Source organism: Cetorhinus maximus, chromosome 4 (genome assembly GCF_964194155.1).
Source record: "Cetorhinus maximus chromosome 4, sCetMax3.hap1.1, whole genome shotgun sequence".
NCBI lineage: Eukaryota > Metazoa > Chordata > Chondrichthyes > Lamniformes > Cetorhinidae > Cetorhinus > Cetorhinus maximus.
The window spans coordinates 88,822,720-88,838,739 of record NC_135882.1 but is presented as its reverse complement, the minus strand read 5'-3'; the positions used below and the strand labels follow the sequence as shown (position 1 = coordinate 88,838,739).

Here is a 16,020-nt window from a genome sequence, read left to right as displayed (position 1 = left end):
AACACTCCGTTGATCATTGTATCATGCAACTACTAAGATTGGAAGGCAAAAATGATGGACCATGCACTTTTTTTGCCTAACAATTCCTGTGGTTTCCTGTGATTTTTCTTATGCATGCTGCCTTAGACCTCTGAGTGCCACGTCTAGGTCACTTACATTTTGTACTTTAATGATATAGTTATATTGTTACTTCAGGTTGGCGTGAGGCAGGTTTGGCTGCTTATTCATACAATATAGAACAATATAACTAACAGCAGAGTGCATTAAAGCTAACTGATTTAAGATCCCTTCCGGGAAGACACATCGCAATTTTAGGTATATGCCAACTGCAGTATAACTTCAACCTGGAGCGATGCTGCAATTCAAAACTTTTAAGGCACTGAGTGCAATGTTTTATTGTTGGGTGAAATAGATGTTCCTCTTGCATTTTCCTAACATGAACTGTCAAGCTTTTGTAGACTGGAATGCTTGTCAAAGCATGAAAACACAGAACTTCATTGTCACTGCACTTCACTGTGGGTCAGATTAAGGTCACCGTAATATAATTCCAGCCTGTCAACTGTTCCTTATAACTGGCAAGTATCAGCCTCAAGTTGTTCATTGTAACCTAAGAGTAGGCATATTAAACTTAATTTAAGATTTATTTCCAGATTTCTGTTAAGTGCTTTCAGTGTCTGAAGCCTCTTGATGAAATAACTTTGGATACGCCTTAGATTAGATTGCTATGTCCAGTTTTGGTCTCCTCACATGCTAAGTGATATTGTGGCTTTGGAAAGGGTGCAAAGGAGGGCCACAAGATTAATGCTCAGTTTAAAGCTCAGAGTTGGGACTCTTCACTTAGAGAAGTGTAAAGGAAAGAATGGTGTGACTTTACACAGCACCTTTCATGAACTTAGGGCATACCAAGAAAGTGTAGTCATGAACAAAGGAAAAAGCCAATTTGCACACAGCAAGATACCACAAACAGAAATGAGATAATGACCAGATAATCTGTTTCGCTCATGGTTGAGGGATATATATTGGCCAGGGCACCTGGAATAATCGTTCAATCAAGGTTTATAAGATGATGGAGGGAATTGATTTTGTTTATGTAGACCATTTGCTAGAACTGAATAGGTTAGGGAGGACCAGGTGCCTCAGTGCACGCCCAAACTAGGTTAGAAGTTGGGAGCTTTCCTAATGAATACAGCAACTATGCAGCCTCATGCAGTCAATGCTGAGTCACTGAATCTCTTCAAGCAAGAATTGGGCCTATGACTCTGGCTGGGGTGGAGATCACCTCTTAACAAAAGTTTGCACTGTAGCACATCAATCAGGGCCAGTGTGGTTTCTTGGAGTAATTTTGAATGCCTAAAGGGGTCAGAGAGGAATTTTCCAGATTTCCTTAATTGACCTAGTTTTTCACGCCTCCCAAAGGATCACATGACTTTTTTAGACAGGCTGGGAAGTGTGTGTATGTGTGTGTGTATATGTAGATAAATAACACACACATAGGCAGGACGATCCAGATTTTTTTTCCCCTGTCCATTGTTGTATGCTTGTAAACATGCTCCTTTCAAATGTGGTAATCTTCTTGTCACAAGACTGCTGTGTTTTTCAGAGCTTTCATTGGATGTGCTTAATATGTATTCCCGATTTACATTTAATACTGCTAAACATAATTGACTTCTAAGTGTGTTTGATCGTTGTTGGTTCAAACCATGGAATTTCTCTAGTGCTCTTATGTGTCACTGATATACAGGGCCAGATTTTCACCATCGAGATGGGAAGCTTGAGTCAGAAATTTCTTGACTCGGCAGACCCATTTCCCCTTGAAGGTCCCCGCCGGCCATGTTTTTGTTCCAGGGAGATGGGGCAGGGTGGAGTCAGGCCTGCCATATCCGGAGGTGGGTAAGTGGCAAATTGGGTTGGTTAGAAGGCCCGCCTCAGTTTCCTGAAACTTTGACCCAGTTGTATTAAAGGCTATTAGGCCCTCTAGCCCTCACCCCTCACACCCCATTATTTCCATTCCACCTCCATACATCCTCTGCTCCCCCTGCAACCTCCATGTTCACTCAGCCAGTACGCACTGTAGAACCAGTGAGCCATATAATAACAATGGCACATCTTGAAATGCACGTTTTTTTAAAAAAACACTTATTCAGAAATCTGTTGAGGGAAAAAAAACTTGCTGTTATAACCCTAAAAAGTGTGAATCCAACAGTCATCATAGTGTCAATAACAGAGGTTTTACTCACTTCACACTTTAGTCTTATCCAAATAAACATACAGAGAATGAAAGAAAGAGTTCAACAAAAGAATAACTTTGATTAAGCAAATATTCCACTTCCCCCTGTAAAAACAAACCCCTGCTGAACTAATCATTAGTGAGTCTTGGAGCCTCAGCTAAGCATTCATTATGAGACCATCTGTGAACTGTATTATCAGAAATGTTATTAATTTGGCAACCAGTCTTTTAAATATTTACCCCATGAAAACATTTTAATAGTTTTGAAAACTTCTATTTATCCCCTTTAGCCTTTTATTCCTGGTATAATTTCAATGAACCTTTGCTATATCGGTTCCATGCTGTTACTGTTATTTTCCTTTAATGGACTGCCCAGTGCTACATGCTGTATTCCAACTGTCACCAAACCAATGTCTTGGTGAATCTGTATATATATATAACTCATATCTGTAAAGGTCTGTATAGCTATATTCCTAAATCTTTCTGTTCCTTCACTCTGGTAAGAATCTCACTGTTTAGGAGATGTATACTCTGTTCTTTTGCGCAAGATGAGCAATATCATAATTTCTCTTAATTGATCTGAATTTCTCTTAATTGATCTGAATTTGCTACCTGACTACCCGTTCTACTAAACTTTCGATAAAGTCCTGCATTCTTGCTCACAGTTTCCTATGCCACTTAATTTGATGATTTCAAGTTTTCAATGTAGTCACCCTTCAACTTATTCACAAATCATTTAAAAGAATGGAAAACGAACAATGTTTCAGATCAGATTCCTGGACACATTACTTTCCAGATTTCACCAGTCTAACAAATATAATCTTGTTTTCTGTCCATTAGGCACTTCTCTATCCATATGGCTACATTCTCTTTATTACCATTGTCTCAAATTTTCAATAAGATTTTTCTTGTGTGACACCTACTGAAAATTCAGTTTTACGACATCTATGGCTTTTGCTTTGTCTATGTACAATGTGCTTTCCTCAAATTACATTAGTCATTTATGACTTGTCCTTGAACAAGTCCATACAGAATGCCCTGATTAGCCCAAGCTTTTCTAAATGCGCTCTAATCTCTTCCTACGTTATGGATTCTAGCTGTTTATATACAATCTAAGTAAGCCTAACTGGCCAATAATTTTCTGTTATCCTTTTCTTCCTTAATCGGAATGAAATATTTGCCACCCTTAAGTGTTTAACAGTTTTTGATTCCAATTATTTTTGAGAAGCCATCATTATTTCCACCATTATCTCTTCCATAGCCACCTTTGGTATTCTGGGTTACATGTTACCTGCATCTCCTTGCAGTCCTTTTCAGCAGAGTTCTGAGTACGTATCCCTAGTAGTGACTTTTCCGCATCCTCTGGAACTACTACGGTCCATTTTTTACATCCATTTGTAAGAATTGAAACTGAAATGAGCAATAGTTTCCTCCCTTCTGAATTACAAAGTCATTTTTTAATTGTCTCTTTTGGTTATCCTTTTCACTCATGTTTTTAGAAGCGCTTGCTATGTTACTTAGTTGATTGCTAGTCTGTTGGCTTTCATCATTTTTCTTTTTGTCTCCATTTTAATATTTATCATTGTTTCCTTCTGTACTTTTTCTCATACTTATGACCTGCCTTTTCTTTTTCCCAAAACCTAATTTTACTCATCCCTCTATAACCATGGAAACTCAGCCTTTTTACCCCGAGTCAAATGTACCTATAAGTCCTTCTTTGTAATTAACTGTCAGTCCTAGCCTACTGTTTGACCTGACATTTTTTTCAATCCGTGAATCAGATTTTAGTTCCCCATTCATCTAACTGAAATTAGCAATTTTCCAGTCAAGTACCTCGAGCCTTGACAACCCATTTTCTTTACCTATTTTCAGTGTGAATCTACTTATGCTATATTCACCTTCCCAAGTACTCTCCCTATACGTTCTACTTCTTTACCTCGAAGAATTAGATGTACCACTACCTCCCATTTGTTGGACATGCAAGACGTAGATTAAGGAAGCATTCTGGGGTACATCCAAAGATCCCCTTCTCATTTAGACCTTGTTTGTCTCAGGACACTTTAGAATACTGCAGACCTTGACTAATTTACTTACTAATCTTATCCTCATTTGATTTCCTACTATATAGTGATCTATAATTATCTCTGATATGGGAATACATAGAATTGTGGAATTTTATAGCACAGACTGAGGCCTTTCAGCTCATTGCAAGTAACTGAAAAGCTGTTGTCTTCCCTATTCCCTGTTCATAACTGTTTAACCTTTTATTTTTCAATTAATTACCTACTTCCTTCCTAATAGTTATCATTAATTCTGTTTTCACCATTGTTTATGGTAGTATGTTCCATGTTCAACAGCCCTTATCATAGAAATTCTCCTAAGCTCTACCACCTTAAATTTATTTCCTTTTACAATGAGCTTACTAGCAGGATGAAAGAGCTTTTCCAAATTACCTTATCAAAATTTGCCACCATTTGAACACTGCCATTAAGGAGAAGTGATAAATGAAGAGGAAGTCTTCAGAAAGTTAATGCAACACAGTGCTGTCTTCTGGGAATTTTAAGGTGGAAACACCACAATTTAAAATTAGACCTCTCTTAACTTCCCTGTTCAAAAGAACAGAGTCCCAGTTTCTCTAATCCTCAAATCTAAAGCCTCTCAGCTCTGGCATGGTCTTAGTGAATCCCTTCTGCATCCTCTCTATGACCTTGATATCCTTCCTAAAGTAAGGTGTCTGATACTGGACACAATAATATAAACTATGATTTGTATATGTTTGGCATTACCTGTTTGCATTTGTACTGTATAGTTATGAAATCTAGTATCCAGTGTGCTTTTAATTTTAGAACATTTAAAAGTTTGTGGATCTGTGTCCCCAGGGTTTCTTGCTCCACTACTCCTTTTTAAAGTTTTATAATTTAATGTGTATTTCCTCTCCTTATGCTTCCTCCTGTGTAAGTATTCTGGATTCTTTGTCTTTGCAGTGGCGGGTGAGTTTAGGTTTCTTCCTATTGGTGTGAAGTGAATGTGAGTAGATATTCATTTCTAGAGGAAAAACAAGATCATTAGGAGGCAACAGGATAACTGAATAACCAGCTTTCCTACAGAAGTATTAAATTGGAACTTCATCTGTGCCAAATTAAGAAAATGTTCAAAAGACAAAAGGTTGGCGTCTGATTTGGGAAATTTCTTTTGGCAATCCTTCAACTTAGTGATTTCTTAAAATGCTTAAGAGATAAAATTAGTTTTGAAACACACAAAGTTTACTACATGTACAGCATAGTAATCAGTAAAAGCTGAGAACTTGGTGGTGGGATAATCCAACAATAATATAAAATGAAGCTTTTACTGTTTATGGGTATAATGTGAATGAAAACCTGTTGCTTTTGCTCTGTTGGATTTTCTCATTGTGCTTTGCAATGTTCAATTTTTTTGTCAGAACACCAGTATTGCAAATAATGTGTGGATGACTTTCTTCATGATATCACTTTCTACTATCTAATTTGTTTAGAGAGTACATGAAAATAATGAAGAAAAAAGACCTGTGGTTCTGTGTTTCACTGCTTCGCAGAAAAAGAAACTCTATACATCGTCACATTTTGCAAACATTATTTTGTTATTGTATTTTCTCATAGTATATCTACAAAACAAAGGGTGATATTTCCTACAGGTTAAACTACAAGGACTTTCCTTTCACTACACTTGTACTTCAATACTTCCAAAAACACTACAAAATGTTGCATATATGGGAAAGGAGGCTAGGAACCAGGAAAAGGGAAGGTAGTGGTTTTGAAACAAAAACAGAAAATGCTGGAAAAACCACTATTCTTTTATAACCAGAACTCTGAAGAAGAGCCATATTGGACTCGAAACTTTAACTCTGTTTCTCACTTCACAGATGCTGCCAGACCGGCTGAGTTTTTCCAGCACTTTCTGTTTTTGTTTCAGATTTCCAACATCCGCAGCATTTTGCTTTTATCTTAACGTTGTGGGTTTTCTAGTTCCCCAGCAGCCATCATCCATTTGGCTTGCACCTTCAAATAGTTATGGCACCATCAAATTTCACGTGACAACATCATGGCTGTTGCTGAGTATCTTGCAGGCAGTTGCATTACTCTGAAACTACCCTGCACCTCAATTGAAATGAACTTGATTCATATATGCCACAGGATTATTTGATGCCTAATAGCAACATTGATGTTATCAGTTACACCATGAGTAGGTTTTTCTGGTCTGCGAGCAGGGGCAGGGCCCGCTCGCCGACACGTAAAATGACACGGGGATACATCAGGCGTGCGTCCCGACATCACCCCGCGTCATTTAGGTTTTCGATTCGGCTGCGCGCCTGCCGAACTGTCAACGGCCTGTTAAGGCCATTAAAAAACTAATTAACCTCATTGATGGACCTGCCTGTGTAACCTTAAGGTTGGCGGGCAGGCCGGGAGCCCAGGCAGGCCTGGGAAAAAGCATGAAACCTCATCCCCGGGCGGGATGAGGTTTCATGAGGGTATTTAAGTTTTTAAGAAAGGTTTCAATAAAACTTATGGACATGTCCCAACTCATGTGATAGTGTCATATGAGGGGACGTGGCAGGGAAAAATTTTAAACATGTTTATTAAAAGTTTTAAATCAGAGCCGATCTCCCCGAGGCAGCACTTAGAATGCGTGAAAGAGTGCACTCCCAGCTGAGGGAATCCCCCTACCCCCCCCCCACCCCTGCCCACACAGGGAGTGTATAGCGCTTCCTGGCGGACGTCACACTGGGCGGGCTGTAATTGGCTCCCGCACTCTTTCCCCCACTCCCCAACGGGGGGAAATGTTGCCCCATGTGTTTTAGAGAACCCAGCTACCTTATGGGACCCACTCTAATTGATCTCTTCCTTTCTATTGGAAAAATGGGAAACGCAGTGACACACAAACATTACTGCAATGGGCTGCTTGATGTATTGGTGTACAATGATCGTTTAAACTGGCTTGTTTCTGAGCTGGAATAGTGCTGGTAAGTTCAGTGCAGGGTTATCTACTATGCTCGATGCCATCTGAAGATTAGGCTCCAGCAGGTGGTACAACCTGATGATTGCCGCATTCCTGAATTGTAGATTGTGAAGGCAGGTTTTTTTGGATATGTCACAATCATATGACGTAATTCTTGGGCTGTGCCAGCACAGCTACCTCTCCTCCATCTGCCGGAATTTCTCTTTAAAACCAGGTAAAAGAACCAGGACAGCCATTAGCTGGCGTAATGGGATGATCACAGTCAGGGCGACTTGCAGCTGCATGACAATAGGAATGCAAATGCTCACTCTGACCAATAAAAAAAAGGCAGAAAGAATGCAGGTCCCACAAATATGGCAACTTAGTATTGAGTATTGTAACTTGAATAACAAAACTGTTCGCAGGTCTCCCAGCGCGAGATCCGCGCTAGAAAACGGCAAAAGAAATTTGGGCGCCCATGCTTTCCCAACCCACCGGGCATACAACACAGAACTTGCTGAGAAATAAGAGCTTTGATGATAAATCCAGGAAAGAATTCTTCATAACAGGAAATCTGGACCTTTCCGGTGCATGTCCCTGTCTTTTATCAGGTTGCTTTTGGAAGCTCTGACCTTCTTGTCTGCATGTGTATCAAAATTGTTTATCCCAGACTCTTGCTCATTGTAAAAAATATAGACACATCTGTAATTAAAGCTGTTTACAGTTATCTGGGTTGATAGTAATCATAAAGTGATTCCTGGCTGGATTTGTTGATGTTAAAACTATTTAGCATCTTGTAAATTTAGAGAATCTTTGAGGAATTTTATAATCTGCATGCCTAAAAATCCCCAAGGGCACCAAACACAACATCTGGAAGATTCACTGTGGCACAAAAATGTTATAGTAAGTACCTCATCAATTACTTTACAGCCTTATAATTTCAAGCCAAGTCTATTACTTTGTCAACAATATTGTGTGATCACGGTTCCTTTTTAGTTTGTTTAGAGAGTAGATTAAAATAATGAAGAAAAAAGACTGAGGTTCTGTATTTCACTGCTTCGCAGAAAAAGGAACTCTACATCTTCACATTTTGCAAACATCATTTTGTTATTCTATTTTCTTATATCTACAAAACAAATGGTGATATTTCCTACAGGTTAAACTACAAGGACTGTCCTTTCACTACACTTGTATCTCAATACTTCCAAAAGCACTACAAAATGTTGCATATATGGGAAAGGAGGCTAGGAACCAGGAACATATGTAGGCTTTCACATGTAACAGGAAGATTTTGCCAGTTCTTTTAGAAACTGGAATTTTTTTCTTATTTCTATGTGTAAGTGCTCCAAAGTTCTAAAATAAACTTTATTTTCCCTTTGCAATCCTGCTGCCTTTAGTAAGGTATTGTGAGATGAAATAAGTAATTATCACCACTGCTTCAGCTGTCTCATGGAGCGTAGGAGTTAGGTGGGTTAGATTTCCAGTTAATAATATGTCACTTAACACCTAAAAAGGGATCTGGTCATTACATGATGAGGAACAAGATTGAGGATTATAAAGCTAAGTAGAAAATGGGTTTGATCAATTTGGCTAGATTGGCTCATGTAGATAGCCAGCTGCTATTTGTTATGTTGAGCTTCATTCAGGTTTAGTCAATGAGGAATGCATAATAGAGCAATTGAGCAACAAAGTCCCTCAATTTTTTCCAAGCCCAACTAATCAAGTTCTTCAAGTAATCTCTTTACACTCTGTCGTTTACCTTTTTGCCTCAGATGAATACATGCCAACTTAACATATCCCAAACCAAAATTCTCATTCAGACTTTTACCATTATACATCTAGATATTATTTCCTTTATCAGCTTTCCAACCTCTACCATTTACAAACTACACGTTATCCAGGGTGCCATGCCCTGTGTCCTTGCCTGTATCAAGGTCGATATCCCCTCATCCCTCCTAACTAAGTAGTACTGATTCACGCTCCTGGAGAATCAACGTTCTGCTGCCTGGGCTCAGTTGATAGCACTTATGCTTTTAAATCAGTGGTTGTGATTGCAATTACCCCTCTATGAACAGGTATTTAATCTACACTGACACCTTTGTGTAGTCCTATATTAGAGCTGAATTATCAGAAATGCTGTATCAGGTGAAACATCAAAGCATGCACAGGTGGATGTTTTAACAAAAGCACATGAGCTACTCAAGGAAGAGCTGGAAGTTCTTAGTGTTGTGGCCACCATTCCTGCCTCAACCAATTCTACTAAAATCATAAAAACAAAAAGCTAAAAGGTACTGCGGATGCTGGAAATCCAAAACAAAAACAGAATTATCTGGAAAAACTCAGCAGGTCGAAGGGTCGTGAAGACTCGAAACGTTAACTGATTTCTTCTCCACCGATGCTACCAGACCTGCTGAGTTTTTCCAGGTAATTCTGTTTTTGTTTCTACTAAAATCATACCTGGTCATTTATTCATTTGTTATCTAGATACCTGTGATGTGTATAAATTGGCTGTGGTGTCTGGCTATAAAAAAATAGTGGTTGCCCTTCAAAAGAGATCTGGTTTTTTTTAAGCACTTGGGAAATCTAAGGATGTGATAAGGTGCCATGCAAATGCAAACTCTTTCCCTCTGTTAAGATTATCCTTATCTTTTATCTCCCCATTGTCTCACATTTGCCTATCTAAATGACCCCTTTCAGCTCTATGTCCCACTATACACATCCTCTTCTGGTTCTCCAGTAGCAGCCCCTATCTTTCACTTGCTACTCCTTTAGCCACCTTCCTCTAGCATTCTCTCCCTCACATCTTTACCTTCCCATCTTCTTCCCTGCCTTCAAATATCTCCAAAAGCTGCTTTACAGCCAGTGAAGTACCTTTGAAGTATAGTGTACTGTCCACTGTCCTGAATGATGCATGGAGACTTCCCACCCTATGTAATGAATGCTATAGAAAAAATGTGATTATTGCATATAGCTAGAAATAGCATATTTAACACAAGCACACACACATCTGGAAAATAAATCACTAAACCTATTCTCAAAATTGATTATTTAACATTAGAAACACATCAACAAAGTTTCCTGCACTTTCTGCAGTTCTTTTGTAAGCCTAGGGCCAGGCCTTAGGTGTTGGGTGGATAAATTGCGTGTGTGAGATATTCATCATGGGAGTAGGAGTTTTCACCCTGTTTTGGAAACTACATTGCCCAGAGTGCACCATCTCGTGTTATAGCCCAACTAGTGAGAAAAGCACTGGGGAGTTGAGTTCCTGTAGACAGATTCTGCATCCATTAAAAAGCTAGAGTTTTATTCTTGCATCTCTAGAACTTGCATATCCAGATTGTCTGTGATCCAACTAAGAACACGGATGCATAACAACTATGTTGTGCATCTGACAGGAAAAATAAAATAAGATTTCCTTTTTTTAGCATTTTACATAGGTTAGTGAGTAAAAATTCTATGCTATTGATGTTTGAGTTGAACTATCTAACTTGTTGAAGGAGGATTCATGTTTGTGCTAAGACCAGAGATGGATTTTCTATTCACTGAGGCTTTGACAGTTGGAAAAGCTGCTCTGAACAGTCATTCATCATGACCAACCAATTCAGCAAGGATTACAAATCCACATGGGATGTAAGGGAAAGAGAAAAACAGATCTGTTAGAATTGTGTAAATAACCGGGGAAAGCGAGGATTTGGGGAAGAACAGGGAGAGGCAATATGGAATAAGGGGTACAATTCTAAAGGGGGGCAGGAATAGAGGGGGCCCCGGAGGTATATATGTACACAAGTTGTTGAAGGTGGCAGGTTAGGTTGAAAAAATGGTTAATGATGCATATGGGACGCTGGGCTTTATAAATAGTAGCATATGTAACAAAAATAACATACATAAGCACACAAAAATCTGGTAAGGAAGTTATTAATCTATCCTCAAAATGGATTATTTATTACAGTATAAAAGCAAGGAAGTTATGCTGAACTTTTTATAAAATGCTGGTTGGGCCTCAACTGGAGTATTGTGTCCAATTCTGGGCACCATACAGTATTTTAGGAAGGATGTAAAGGCATCGGAGAAGGTGGAGAAAAAATTTACAAGGAAATGAGAGACTTCAGTTACATGGATAATTTGGTGAAACTGGAACTGTTCTTAGAGAAGAGAAGGTTTAGAGGAGATTTGATAGAGGTGCTCAAAGTCATGAGGGATCGAGATACAATCGATAGGGAGAAACTGTTTCCATGGCGGAAAGACTGAGAATCAGAGGACACCAGTTTTAGGTGATTAGAAAAAGAACCAAAGGTAACATAGGGAAAATCCCTTTCATTTGGTGAATGGTTAAGATCTGGAAAGCACTGCCTGGAGGAGTGGGGCCTGATTCAATCATGGCTTTCAAAAGGGAAATGGATAATTATCTGTAGAGAAGAAAATTGCAGGGCTTAAGGGAAAAGGCAGGAGAGTGGGACTAGCTTTGCTTTCACAGTGAGCTGGCACGGACACGATGGGCCGAATGACCTTGTGTTGTAACCATTCTAAAATTCATAATGGGGACATAGAGCAAAAAATACTATCTTTTTACAGTTTTAAAAAAAAGGAAAGAAGAGATTTTAGGGGAAAAAAAATAGTTTTGTGCAATGATGGATAAATAGTATGCCAAATATATTAAATAAAAACAAAATGCTAGAGCAACATAGCACATCAGTCAGCATCTGATGAAGAGTTACACAGCAGAAACATTATGGCCTGAATTTTTCAGGCAGTGGGAGGGCTTGGTGGGCGGGGGCGGTCGCGGAGCCGATCGCCGCCCACAATCGGCTCCGCACCGCCATTTCATGCGGTCGGGCCAATTAAGGCCCGTCCAGCATAAGACGTTCAGCGCTACCTATGCAGGCGGGGGGAGGAGGGAGAGTCAGACGAAAGAGCGCTTCAATCTCCCTGAGGCATGGAGCTGCCTTGGAGATTGAAGGGCTTCTGAAATTACTTAAATAAAAGCTTTATAAATTTATTTAAACATGTCCCCTCATGTGACTGTGCCACATGAGATGGGATGTGTTTTCATTTATGTGAAATTTAAAAAGTTTATTTAATAAAAGCTTTAGGAAACCTCAGCCTGCTCGTGGATGAGGTTTCTTAAAAAATGCGAAGGCCGCTTGGCCTTTTTGCCTGCCCGCCAGCCTTAAGGTTGGACGGGCAGCGATTGCAATAACCTTAATTAGATCCTTAATGGCCTTAATAGGCTGGGCGCGCAGCTGACTCTGGTGCCCATCCGCCAAACGAAACATCGCAACTCAGCGCGATGACACCGGGATGCACGCCTGACATCATCATGTGTCATTTTACGCGTCGGTGTGTCGGGTCCGCCCCCACACGCTGACTGAAAAATTCTGCCCTATGACTTGGCAGATGCAAATTGACCTGTATCTTCCCAGGATTTTGTTTGTATGTCAAGATTTTCAGCATTTGTAGTTTCTTTTTTAGAAAATTAGTCTTTCTCGCAATATGAGCTTAGTATGTAATATTTTATCTCTAAGCAGTCATGCAATATTTTGCCTCAGTAAATTTGTATAGCAACAGTGGGTGAACTACTGTTATAATCAGAAAATCTCTCAAACCATTGCAGAAGGATCATCTGTGAGGAAAGCCACAGGGATCATACTAGCTTCTTATAATTTAGGGTGTTAGCCATTATTGAGTGGGAGCACTCTCGCCTCTGAGTTAACATACGAGCATAAGAATTAGGAGCAGGAGTAGGCCACTTGGCACCTCGAGCTTGCCCCGCCACTCAATAAGATCATGGCTGATTTGATTTTAACCTCCTATTCCTGCCTACTCCGGATAACCTTTCACCCCCTTGCTTAGCAAGAATCTATCTACCTCTGCCTTAAAGATATTCAAGGATTCTACCTCAGCCACCTTCTGTGGAAGAGAATTCTAAAGTCTCACTACCCTCTGAAAGAAAATTTCTTTTCTCATCTCTGTCCTAAATGGGCGACCCCTTATTTTGAAACAGTGACCCCCTAGTTCTAGATTCTCCCACAAGAGGAAACATTCTTTCCACATTCACCCTGTTAAGTCCCCTCAGGATCTTATGTGTTTCAATCAAGTCGCCTCTTACTCTTCTAAACTCGAGTGGATACAAGCCTAACCTGTCCAGCCATTCCTGGTATTAATCTAGTAAACCTTCTCTGAACTGCTTCTAATGCATTTACAACTTTCCTTAAATAAGGAGACCAATACTGTATACAGTACTCCAGATGTGGCCTCACCGGTGCCTTGTATAACTGAAGCATAACCTTCCCACTCTTGTATTCAATTCTTGTAATAAACAATAATTAGCTTTGCCAATTACTTGCTGCACTTGCATACTAACTTTTTGCAATTCATGCATGAGGACACCCAGATCCTCTGCATCTGAGTTCTGCAATCTCACCATTTAGATCACATACCTCTTTTTTTAATTCCTCCTCCCATTTCCTACATTATACTCCATTTCCCAGATTTTGCCCACTCACCTAACCTATCTATATCCTTTTGTAGTCTCCTTACGTCCCCTTCATGACTTACTTTCCTATCTACTTCTGTGTCATCAGCAAATTTAGCAACCACACCATTGGTCCTTTCATCCAAATCATTTATATAAATTGTAAAGATTTGGGGCCCCAGCACTGATCCTTGTGGCACACACTCATCACATCCTGCCAGCCTGAAAATGAGCCATTTATGCATACTCTCTGTTTCCTGTTAGCTAGCCAATCTTCTATACATGCCAATATGTTAACCCTCTGCACCATGAGCTTTTATTTTATGCAGTAACCTTTGAGACATCTTATCAAATACTTTTTGAAAATCTAAGTACAGTACATCCACTTGTTCCTCTTTATCTACAGCACATGCTACTTCTTCAAAGAACTGAAATAAATTGGATAAACATGATTTCCCTTTCACAAAGCCATGTTGACTCTGCCTGATGACCTTGTCTTTGGTAATGGCTTCTAACATCTTCCCCATGACATATGTTAAGCTAACTGGCCTATAGTTTCTTGCTTTCTCCCCGCTCCCTTTTTTAATAAAGTAATTATATTTGCTATTTTTCCAATCTAATGGACCCTTCCCCAAATCTAGGGAATTTTGGAAAATTAAAAACAATGCATCAACTATCTCATTAGCTAGTTCCTTTAGGACCCTAGGATGAAATCCATCAAGACCCAGGGACTTAGCAAATTGTTGGAAGTGTAGGTTGACAAGTACCACTTCCCTGGTGATTGAGGTGTCAGCTGTGGCTCAGTTCATAGCACCCTCGCCTTTGAATCAGAGGGTTGTGGGTTCATGTCCCACTCCCGGAAACCAAGAACTGTGATTGTACTCGAAAGAGTTGCAATTTGTGACTGTTGATAACTCGAAAGAGTTTCCCTGGTGATTGTAATTTTCTTGAGTTCCTCCCTCCCTTCCAATTCTTGACTTACAGTTGAGTCAGAACGTTGCAGGTTTGTGAACATGATCTGGGCTGACACAATGGTGCGATATTGAGGAAGTGCTGTTTTTTGGATGGGATTTTAAACCAAAGCCCTGTCTGCTCCTTTGGAGGGATGTAAAAGATGAAAAATTTGAAGAAAAGCAGGGGAGTTCACTCAATTGTTCTGGCTGAAATTAATTCCTCAAACCAACCCTTCTCTGTTTGTGTGATCTTGCTATCTGAAAATTGGCTGCCACATTTCCTATATTACAGCAGGGACTACACTTCAAAAGTACTTAATTGACTGATAAGTGTTTAGGGAGATCCTGAGGTTGTAGGGATTCTTGAAACATGCATGGACTGATCTCTTTGCCCAATATGTGTTTTATTTCCATTTTATATTTTGATACATGATAGTGCTTTTAATATAAAGAAAGGAGTGTGATGGCTTGAAGTGATCTGTCATATAAACACACCTTTCTGTAGATTCCAACCTGCATATGGTGCTGGATGGTGAAATGTAATGATAAAAGATAAGGCAGGTTAACATGTGGCTGAAGAAATGGTGTAGGGATGGGGCGGGGGGGGCAGGAGGAGCGGGTCCTTAGATTCCTGGAACATTGGGGCTAGTACAGGTGCAGGAGGCATCTGTTCAAGGTGGAGAGGTTACGCCTCAACAGAACTGATATCGTTGCCTTTTCAATAAGGCTGATCTGCTTTTGGGCAGGGCTTAAACTAATTTGGCTGGGAATTGGCACCAAGATGAAATATGAGCGGAGAAACTAGCTGCACAGAGGTTAGGGAGAGAAGAATAGCACTAGATTTAAAAACTAGTTTAGAAATGGGAGGGATCAGAGCCAAAATGCATGGCAGTTTAAGGTGTGTTCGGAGAAGTGTAAGTAAATGCACATAGTGGCAAATAACATTGGCAAGCTGCAGGCACAAGTTGTGGCATGGGACCATGATATAGTGGCAATAATAGGGGCTCTTTGAAGCTATCCAGTTATCTCACTCCCCTGCCTTGTACCCATAGCCCTGCAAATGTTTTGTTTTCAAGTATGAATCTGGTTTCCTTTTTGAAAGTTACTACTGAATCTGCTTCCAGCTGCCTTTCAGGCAGTGCATTCCAGATCACAACCTGCTGTGTAGAGAAATGTTGCCTTGTGCTGCCTCTGGTTCTTTTGCCGATCACCTTCAAATCAGTCCTCTTTAGTTACTGGCCCTCCTGTGGCTAGAAACAATTTCTCCTTATTTACTCTCTTAAAGCTATTCATGATTTTTGAAGACTTTTATCATATCTCCTCTTAATCTTCTCTGCACTAAGCAGAATAATCCTAGTTTATGTAGTCTCTCCACATAATGGAAGTTTCTTATC

The 16,020-nt window shown here is 39.8% G+C and overlaps 1 protein-coding gene across 3 annotated transcripts in view; it reads left to right on the top strand.

The window, feature by feature from the left end:
• The window catches only part of fam110b (family with sequence similarity 110 member B), a 157,331-nt gene that overhangs the window by 21,778 nt on the left and 119,533 nt on the right, over positions 1-16,020 (top strand). The window contains exon 3 of one of the 3 annotated variants that reach the window (XR_013576412.1): positions 7,627-7,700. The exons of the other annotated variants lie outside the window; for them this stretch is intronic. The gene's annotated coding sequence lies outside the window, so the exon portion shown is untranslated. Of the gene's footprint in view, positions 1-7,626; positions 7,701-16,020 lie in introns of those variants that run through there. 3 annotated transcript variants of the gene reach the window in all.